General features: G+C 47.5%; 1 protein-coding gene across 1 annotated transcript in view; it reads left to right on the top strand.

The window, feature by feature from the left end:
• Positions 1 to 1,846: 1,846 nt before the first annotated feature.
• Positions 1,847 to 10,382, top strand: part of Sbno1 (strawberry notch homolog 1) — a 50,177-nt gene continuing 41,641 nt past the window's right edge. Inside the window, exon 1 of the mRNA XM_059249506.1 lies at positions 1,847 to 1,977. The gene's annotated coding sequence lies outside the window, so the exon portion shown is untranslated. The remainder of the gene's footprint in view (positions 1,978 to 10,382) is intronic.

Genomic DNA, 10,382 nt, shown 5'->3' with positions numbered 1-10,382 from the left:
ACATACTTGTCGAAAGGACCATCTCAATTCAGGAATTGCCTCCAACAGAGTGTCTATAAGGAACTCCGAGGGGCATTTTCTTTTCTTTTTCTTTTTTTTTTAATTCGGAGCTGAGGATCGAACCCAGGGCCTTGCACTTGCTAGGCAAGCACTCTACCACTGAGCTAAATCCCCAACTCCCGGGGCATTTTCTTAATTGGTGTATGAGAGCCCAGCCCACTGTGGCTCTGGGCTGTATAAGAAAGCAAGTCAGTAAGCAGCTGAACTCCTGTATAATCTATGCTTCAGTTTCTACTTCAAGAAACTCCCAGCCCTGCGGTGGTGGTGGCCCATGCCTTTAATCCCAGCACTCGGAGGCAGAGCCAGGCGGATCTCTGTGAGTTCAAGGCCAGCCTGGGCTACAGAGCGACAAACAACAGAAACTGCCTTGGCCGGCCTGGATGATGGACTGTAAAATGTTAAGATGAAATAAACCTTTCTTCCCCTAGTCGGTTTTGGTGATTGTTTTATCATAGCAATAGAAAACCAAATTAGAACACATGCCCATAATTGTCTGGAAGAGCTCACACATTTTTCTCTTTGTAGCTTGTCCTGGAAGTTCTTTGTAGACTAGGCTGGCCTCGAACTCAGGGATCAGCCTACCTCTGTTTCCCAAGTGCTGGCATTAAAGCATCACCACTGTCTGGCTGAGTTCCCACACTTTAACCTCAACTGTCAAAACATGAGTGCACAGTTTGTTTTCAGCACAGGGCGAAAAAGTTGCTCCGCCGTAAGGGGGTAATAATTGTCCAGGCGTGCCTATCACCCAAGTAACGGAGTCAAGCCGCTTTCTCAGAAAGACTTTGCAAAAGGGTGACCGAGAAGTTAATGAGTAAGTCTGTTAGGCCACTTAAGAATAATGAAAACGTGAAAATGAACAAGGGAAGGGCCACAATCTGGTATGCAGCAATCGTTAATGGAGAGCAATGGTGGATGCAGGTGCCAGGGCATGTGTGAAGAGTCTAGAATCAGGACCGTCCGGCACCGTTCTACATGAGATAATGACCGTGGACGAGCCCAGGGACTCACTGCGGTTTCCGAGTCAATGAAGTTCAATGAAGCTCAAGCGAGCTCCAAAGCAAAGACTACGTTACTAGTTCTTGTTTCTAGCATGCTCGCATGCTCTACGAGGAGCTCGTCAAGTGACAGAAACTCCACAAGGGCTCGACGGACCGTAGCTACCCACTGCCAAGATTCTGAAAATAGCCCCGGGGCTCTACGGCCGACTACGACGGCAGGTGTGGGGCGCATGCGCGCAGACGCACAGGCTGACCTCCTGGTGGCACCCAGGAGAAGGCGACCTTCTTCCCGACAGCCCGCGGAACAGAACGGGTGGGGAAAACGGTATTCTCGCGAGGTCTCGCTCGGCGGCGGCGGAAGCAGCGGGCACGTGACTGTCTTAGGCCGCCTTCGCCTTGCCCCCTCCCCCTTCTCGGAAACCCGGCCCCCTCACCCTTCGCCCACCCCGGAGCCGCGGTAATGGACCGTTTGGGTTCCGGAATTCTCTTGGATCCCATCACTGGTACCAGGGGAGCGGGACCTGGCGGAATCCGGTTTTGGTGGCGAAGGCAGAGGGGGTGGTCAAGATGGGGGGGGGGGGAGGTGGGGGGGGAAGTCAGCTTCCTTCACCTAGGAAGGAGGCGGGGCGGAGAAGGGATGGGAACGGGGCGGGGGGGGGGGAGTCACGTGGGGCGTGGCGCGCGCTGCGTGCGCGCGGCACCTGATCCGTCGCCCCGCCCCCTCTTCCTGCGGGGCGGGGGGGGGGTTGGGAGGAGGGGCGTCAAGATGGCGGCGGGGAGGTAGGCAGAGCCGGACGCTGCTTCTGCCGCCGCCGCCGCCGCCGCCTCCGCCGCCTCCGCCTCCGCTCCTGTTGCCTCCGGCTCCTCACGCGCTCACGGACCGGGAGAAGCTATCCTGGCGTCGGCTCCGGCGGGGAAAGTAAGTCCTTCCCTCGGCCCTTTTCTCCTTCCACGCTCGTCCGTCCGGACAGCCTCCCACTCCCACCAGCGCTCCTCGGGGTCCGTGTGGGGCGGGTTGTGGCGGGGGTGGGGTGGGGTGGGTGGGGGGAAAAGGCGGCCACTTCACGGCTGTCTGTCCGGGCGTCTCTCGCCCGCTGCTCGTTCTCATCCCGCCGGCCGCCCCGTTGGTTCCGGCGTCCTCTGCCAGGCAAGCGCCGGCTCTGTGGGAGTCCCGCTGTCCCGTGCCGGAGAGCAGCTCCGAGGCCGGGGCAGCCCGGCCCTGCGCACGCTGACTCCACCGGGGATCGCCTCCTTCGCCTTCTCCCCTCGCACAGACCCGAGACGGGGGGCGAAAGGGAGGCGGAGACCCTGCCCGAGTCTCTCCGGCCCATTGCTCCCGATTTCGGCAGCGCGAGGGAGGCACCGGGACGCCCTTCCTGGACCTCGATCCCTGGCGGGTGGGGTGTGTGGGACACGTGGGGGGACACCTTCACGTCTCGCCGCGGTGGGTTTGCCTTCCCCTGAAGTGAGTTCGGCTTCAGACTCGGAATAGAGTCCATGAGGTGAGCGATGGCGGTTGGGCATCTGCTCACCTTAGCAGTGTTGGGTGTAGTGAGCACCCAAGTTCCTCAAAGCAGTGTCTGCTGGTGTTTTCCCGGGAGTGGCGTGGGGTGAACTCCGCCGCTCCCGAAGCCTTGGATTTGTCCGAACCCGTGTGATTGTTGCTTTCCTGACCCCGGCATCCAGCTCCTCCCCTTTCTATCCCGGCTTTGTGCTTCAGTTTGGTTAATGTTTGCGGGCCACTAACTTGATGCTCTCATTTAGTAAGCGCTTTTTATGTGATTGCTCCGTTTACTGTGGGATGCTTTTGTTCGGGGGAGTCGCTGGTTGAGAAGCGTGCGCGAGGGGGGAAGGTTGGAGATAAAATGAGAACCCAAGAAAGCATCGTTTTAATCCATTGAATTGCGCAGCCAATTGTAACCGCACCCGGAAGTTTGTGCTGAACACGTGTTGAGGGAAGGCTAAAAACGGGTCCCCTTTGACCTTTAAACGTCGATTGTTTGCCATGTATGTTGAGTAAAATGTTCATATTCTCTAGACTTTGAGAATTAAAGGTGGAAGAAGGCTTCTAAAGAATCATCGGGAGGTGCCAGCGAACTGTCAAAGTGTCCTAGAGCTGGTCAACTTATTTACATTTGCATAGAGTTCTACCGGTTAACAGTCTTAATGCCCCAAAAAGTCAGGGTTGATTTTCATAAGCATTGGGGAAAGAATCTTTGTGCAAACGATGTATTTACACAGAATTTCTAGGATGAGACGGCATTTGCCTCTGGTGACTTCAGTGGGACATTAATATTGATAGAGCAGGAACGTTAATTTCCATCTTTATAGTTTTTCCAGATGATGGGAGAAGACTTCTTTCTTCTGGCTTCGACTTGCAGTTTAACTTCATTCCATGCAACTCCCTTCAGAATTTTAAATCCAGCTTCAATTTAGTTGCTGTATAAATGTTGAAAAAGAGAGCCTATGTTTATTGGTTTATTGAATAATGAATGTTATGTGTTAAGCACTCTTATATGTCTTAAATTCTTTGAAGTACTACTTAAAAGTGGCTGATATGGTGTGGGTCATTTTGGCTTTTTGAGACAGGGTTTCTCTGTGTATACCCGGCTTGTCCTAGAACTCACCCTGTAGACCAGATTGGCTGTGAACTCACAGAGATCACCTGCCTCGGTCTTTTGAGTGCTGGTATTATAGTCCAGTGCACCACCGTCCAGCTGAGAATGGTGATTCTGAGCTTTTATTTTTTTAGGGTTTTGTTTTTTGAGACTGACTCCTTATAATTTCACTATGTAGCCAGGTTAGCCTCCAACTCAAGATCTTCTCTTGTCACAACCTCCCCGATGATGGGATTGCAGGCTTGCACTGTTATCATGTCCAGTCTTTTATGTACTTTAGAAAAGTTGTGCTTCAAAGACCTCTTCTGTGTGTAGATGTGTTTTTGGTGCTTTTCTGTGTTTAAGTTGAACTTTGAGTTGAGTCTTGCCCCCTGCCAAGGGCAAGAATACACTGGTCTGGTCCTACCAAGTAGTCTCTCACGAGGTACAGTAAACCCCCAAGCTTTGCTTGCTTACATTTAAAGTTCATTTAAAGATGCCAGTGAGTTAAAACACTTGCTACTAAGTCTGACTACATGGGTTTGATTCCTGGGAGATTTACATGGGGAAGGAGAGAACAAGCTGCCTTCTGACCTCCACACATGGGGGGCCATGGGAGCACTGTGCACCCATCTCCTCCTCTCCAATGAATGTAATTATTATTATTATTATTATTATTATTATTATTATTATTATTTTGTTTTTCCAAGACAGGGTCTCTCGCTACACAGCTCTAGCTGTCCTGGAACTCACTATGTAGATCAGATTGGCTTACAGAGATCTTCCTGCCCTGCCTCCTGAGTGCTGAGTTTAAAGGTGTGCACCACTATGCCTGGCTATATAATCCTTTAAAAGTTCATGTACAGACAGTTTCTGAGAGTTTTTGCTTTTAAGTAGAAAACTACTAACTAAAATGACTGGTTTTTATATGCTATTGACAGATCCACTATGATAAGTTTTGAATTTGTCCAACTTTAGGACAGTGGTTGAGATACCACAGAACATTGCTCTGCTTGTCCTGGGACTCACTCTGCAGACCAGGCTGGCCTTGAACTCAAAGAGAGCTGCTGCCTCTGCCTCCCGAGTGCTGGGATTAAAGGCATGTGCCACCACTGCCCAGCTAATGGAAGGGTTCTTGAAGAGCAGGAAGTCAGAGTGAAAGGTGGCTCAGAACATATCAGATAAACTTATTTGTTGGGGGTATAACAAAGCAGAAAACTATTTTCAGGAGGTTTTCTTATATCCTACAGTAAGAAATGTTTGTGACCTAATAATGCTAGTGCATAAAACACAAAATCTCATAAAATGCTTGCTTTTGAAATACCTGTGTGTTTTGGAATGGTTCTCTATACTGAAATACTTGATTATGTTGACTATAATACTGTAAGCTACTTTGACAGTTAGCCCCCTATTGTCAACCACAGATAGGGGATCAGTTCAAGACCCAGGAAAACAGCAAAAGTCTATAGGCACTTAAGTCCCATTTGTAGTAGTGTCACATTTGCATGTAAGGTAGGCAGGCCCTTATTCATCTCCAGATTATTGTTTGTTTTTTGTTTTTGTTTTTCAAGACAGGGCTTCTCTGTGTTGTTTTGGTGCCCGTCCTGGATCTCACTCTGTAGACCAGGCTGGCCTCGAACTCACAGAGATCCACCTGGCTCTGCCTCCCGAGTGCTGGGATTAAAGGCATGCGCCACCACTGCCCGGCTCTCCAGATTGTTTTTAATGCCTAATAGGTGTATGTGATATATGAGGAGATAATAATTACCCAGTAAACAGTCTTACATGTTCATGCAGTATTTTTCTGTTGAAGCCTTTTTTGAGACAAGGTCTCACTATATGGCCCTGGCTGGCTTGGAAGTTCCTGCGTAGACCAACTGGCTCAGTGCTGGGTTTACATGTGTGGGATTCACATGCTACCTTCCACATTGAACTTCAGGAATGTGGAGCCTGTTGATATATGGACACCACATAGTGGGGTGGGAAGGCAGGATTGTGGTCTCCTGGGTTTAGAATTGGACTCAGCTTGTGTTCTTGTTACTTTGGTGCAGTCTTCCTCTCTCTAGGCTTTAACTCCTACAGGAGGATACTCTAGGGTTATGCTGAGGATGAAAAGAAAAACCTATTCATAAAAAATATTAAAGGTATCAGAGTGTGTGACTGTAATCCTAGCACTGGGGGGCTATATTCAGGATTAGGAATTCAAGGTCACCCTGAGCCACATGACACTCTGACTCAAAAAACCAAAAAAGAAGTATCAGTCAGTTGAATTTGAAGTATTGGTGATAAAGAATTTTACTTTCTCTTCTCCAGAATTTTTTTTTTGGGGAGGGGGGAGAAGTTCTCTACATAGCCCTGACTGTCCTGGAACTCATGCTGTAGACCAGGCTGGCCTTAAGCTCAAAGAGATCTGCCTACCTCTGCCTCCTGAGTGCTGAGGTGAAAATACCCTGGCTGTCTTAGAACTCACTTTGTTGACCAGGCTGGCCTCGAACTTAAGAGATCCACCTGCCTCTGCCTCCCAAGTGCTGAGATTAAAGGCATGCACCATCACACTTGGCTCTGTTTATGTTTTTCAGGGTTATCTGTGCCTTGGGTTAGCCATGAACTCCTTATATAGTTGAACATTAACTTGGATGTCTTATCCTTCTACCACCACTTTGCAGGTGCTGGGATTGAAGGCTTCTTCAAATTTAGTCAGTCTTCAGTCTAGTCTGATGTAGAACTGAAGCTGAGTCTTGAATCAGGCATGCTTTGGAAGTGGGCTGTGTGTGTTTCTGTGTCTGTCTGTCTGTCTGCCAGTCTTTCTGTGATTTGAATTTAGGAACTTGGTCATGCTAGCCAGCTTCTTTAGCACTGAGTAATGCCCACAGACCTTTTTGAGATGTTTATTTTGTTTGTTTGTTTTGTTTTTTGTTTTTTCGAGACAAGGTTTCTCTGTATAGCTTTGGAGCCTGTCCTGGATCTCACTTTGTAGACCAGGCTGGACTCGAACTCACAAAGATTCACCTGGCTTTGCCTCCCTAGTGCTGGGATTAAAGGTGTGCGCCACCACCGCCTGGCAGAGATGTTTATTTTGAAAGAGATGTTTATTTTGAAAGAGGCTTTTACTAAAACCTGCAGGCTGGCCTGAACTCAGCCTGGTTTGAGTAGGGGATCTGTCTTGTCTCAGCCTCTTGTGTAGCTAGGGTTCTAGGCCTGTGCTACCAGGTGCCCCTATGCTTTTTGTTTGTTTTGTTTTGTTTTGTTTTTGGTTTTTCCAGACATGGTTTCTCTGTGTGCTTTTGGTGCCTGTCCTGGATCTTGCTCTGTAGACCAGGCTGCCCTGAACTTACAGAGATCCGCCTGCCTCTGCCTCCCGAGTGCTGGGATTAAAGGCGTGCGCCACCACCGCCCTGGGCCCCTATGCTATTTAAGAATAAGAGTTTCAAAAAAACTGGTTGTGTTTTTGAGACAGGGTGTCTGGGTAGCCCCAGCTGTCCTGGAACTCTGTAGGCCTGGCTGGCCTCGAATTCATAGGACACCCCCCCCCCCCCACGCTCCCCCCCACCCCCCACCCCCGCCTCTGCCTCCTGAGTGCTGGTCTAAAGACCTTCCCCACCATGCCCATACTTGCTGAATGATACTATCTATGTACAGTTGGAAATAACTGTCTATTCCCTTTGGAGCTAATTATCTGTACAAACTAGATGTGAGACACTTAAATAGTATTTTGTAGAACTAATTTTTTTTTTAAGTTTTTGTTGGTTTTGGTTTTGGTTTTGGTTTTTCAAGATAGGGTTTCTCTTTGTAGTCCTGGCTGTTTGGGAACTCACTTTGAAAACCAGGCTGGACTTGAACTCACATAGATCTGTCTGCCTCTGCCTTCCAGATGCTGGGCCTAAATGCACCTGGCTAAAAAGATTTAGAAATTTTAATTATTTTATATGTATGGATGTTTGTCTGCATATATGTATGTATAACACATGTGTGCCTGGTACCCTAGAAGACCAGAAGAAGGTGTTGGATTCCCCTGCAACTGGAGTTACAGATGGCTGTGAGCCACTGTGTGGGTGCTGCGAATCAAACCCCAGGTCCTCTGCAAGAGCAGTTAGTGATCATAACCACTCAGCAATCTCTCAGCCCTTTATATAACTATTTTAGAAATGAATTATTGGGTGGTGTGGTAGTTTGAATGTAATTGGCCCCCATAATCTCATAGGGAGTGGTACTATTAGGAGGTGTGGCTTTGTTAGAGTGAGTATGTGGCCTTATTAGAGGAAGTGTGCCACTGTGGGGGGGTGGGCTTTGAGGTTTCCTATGCTCAGGATACTGCCCAGTGTCTCAGTTGACTTTGATGCCTGCAATATGTAGGATCTCAGCTACTTCTCCAGCACCATGTCTCCCGCATGCGGCCATGCTCCCCACCATGATGGTAATAGACTGAACCTCTAAAACTGTAAGCCACTCCAATTAAATGTTTTCCTTAATAAGAGTTGCCCTGGTCTTGATGTCTCTTCACAGCATAGAAACCCTAAGTTTGTAGTCTGGGAAGTACAGTGGTGTAGCAGTTATATGAAAGAAGACAGATCTTTTCATATACTCAGGTTTATCAAAATAATAGTTAAGGGCCAGGGAGACGGCTTAGTAAAGGTGCTTCCTGCAAAAGCTTCACAACCTGAAATGGATCCCACTGTAAAGGTAACAGAGCTGACTGTTTTCATTTACGTCCACATGTGTCCTGCCCCCCATGTGCGTGCATGCGTATTGGCCTGCCTCTGCCTGCCAAGTACTAGAATTAAAGGCATTCACCACTGTGCCTGACCATTAATAAAAATTCTGTCTTGTTTTGTATTTTTGGGACAGGGTTTTTCTGTGTAACAGCCCTGGCTGGTCTGGAACTAATTTTGTAGACTAGACTGGCTTTAAACTCAGAGGTCTGCCTGTCTCTGCCTCAAAGGTGCTGGGGTTAAAGGCATGTGCCACTATACACTACTCATTAATAAAAAAAAAATTAAGACCTAGCACACAACTGTAATCACAGTATGCAGGAGGATTTTGACTTCAAGGCCAGCCTAGGCTACATATAGTGAAACTCTGTCAAAAGAAAAGAACATAACAGGTAAAAGCCAGCTGCAAACATTCACTCCAGGTCGTGTCCTCCCCCTCCCCCATATTCAATCACTCACATATTCAGCAGATACCTCCAGAAATTAGTTTTTCTTAGTCCTGTCTGAAGATGAAGAAACTGAGTTGAGTTGAGGGTTTTGTTTGTTTTGCTTTTTAACTTGACTATATTAGAGCACTAGTGCATTTGAACGTCTGTTCTTTCTGATCTCTTGCTTTGCAGATGATGTCCCTTGCGTCTGCTCAGACCCATGAAGAGCTAGCTCTAGGTCTCTGTCTCATCCCTGCTGATAAGGGTTGGTGTTAGTGGGTGCCATACTTTCTGCTCTTTTGGGTGACATTGCTTCTCAGGGTTCCCTGCCAAAGTAGTACAGTTTCTACACATGCTCCCTACACCTGCCTCTCCATGAATGCTTTCAGATGTGCTTTTGGCAAAAGTGAAACTTTTTGGTTGTCCATTTGCAGTTGATGATTCTTTGGTAATTGTTGGGCTTGTTAGATTGCTGCACGGCAGATGTCACCTGAAGTGTGAACTCCTTGGTAGACACAGTGACAGTTCCTACATGCAGCAGTGTTTTGGATTTGTATTGTGAAAATGTCTCCCCCGACTTTAGGATGAAGCTGCTTTTATAAAAGATTGGCCAGTGTAACTTTTAAGGGCTTTCTCCATTTAGCACTGAAGTTGTGTGAGTCTGTTACCTATGGGATATGATTAAATACTAAAAGCTGCTTAATGCAGTTAGAGAATGGGTAAGTGCTCCGTCTTGTTCTCTTGCTTCCTGCAGAACAGAACGACTAGAAAATGTTTGCCTAACTGCCTGGAAAGCTCCATAGAGAGACCTCATGAAAAAGTTCCTAGTGAGGTCAAAGGGTCTCACACTATGTTCCTTCCTTTTTTTTTAATGCTGGGCCAGGACTTTTTAGATTTATTTATTTATTTATTTGAGGCAGAGTTTCTCTTTGCAGCCCAGACTATCCTGGAACTCTGTAGACCAGGCTGGCCTCAAACTCAGAGGTCCACCTGTCTCTGCCTCCTGAGTGGAGTTCCAGGCCTTATTTATGTGTGCTAGATATGATCTCTGAACTTTACTCTCAAGTCCACTTAATTGTAGTTGACAGGTAAAAGTTGCATATTCTCCTTTGGAATGGCTAAAACACTGTACTGTGATCTCTAAAGTGTAGGTTAAGGTGAGCTCTGATCATGTGCTATGTAGCTCTGGGCATCTTTTCTTGTATGAATATCAAACAGTTCTTTCCTTCCACATTTTTGTACTTTCAGTATTTGTTGTTAAGAAACCAGTTAAAAAGCTCAAGTGAGGCCAGGCACGGTGGTGCACTCCTTTAATCCTAGCACCACCATGCTAGGGTGCTGAGAACCAGACCCTGGTCCTCTGCCAAAGCAGCAAGTGCTCTTAACCTCTGAGCCATCTCTCTAGCCCCCTGCTTACTTAAGTTTCTTGAAAAGTTGCTGTATATTAGGTTGCAGCTTTGGTGCTTGGCTAACCCTCTTCTCATGGGATGTCACCAATTCATCATTGCATCACACAGTTGAGGTATATTGCTTATATGATACAGTTTTGTTTCCTGGGAAAAACTTCTCACAAGAATGTATGTGTAATTT

This window comes from Peromyscus eremicus, chromosome 23, assembly GCF_949786415.1.
Source record: "Peromyscus eremicus chromosome 23, PerEre_H2_v1, whole genome shotgun sequence".
NCBI lineage: Eukaryota > Metazoa > Chordata > Mammalia > Rodentia > Cricetidae > Peromyscus > Peromyscus eremicus.
This window is presented reverse-complemented; position numbering and strand designations above follow the sequence as displayed.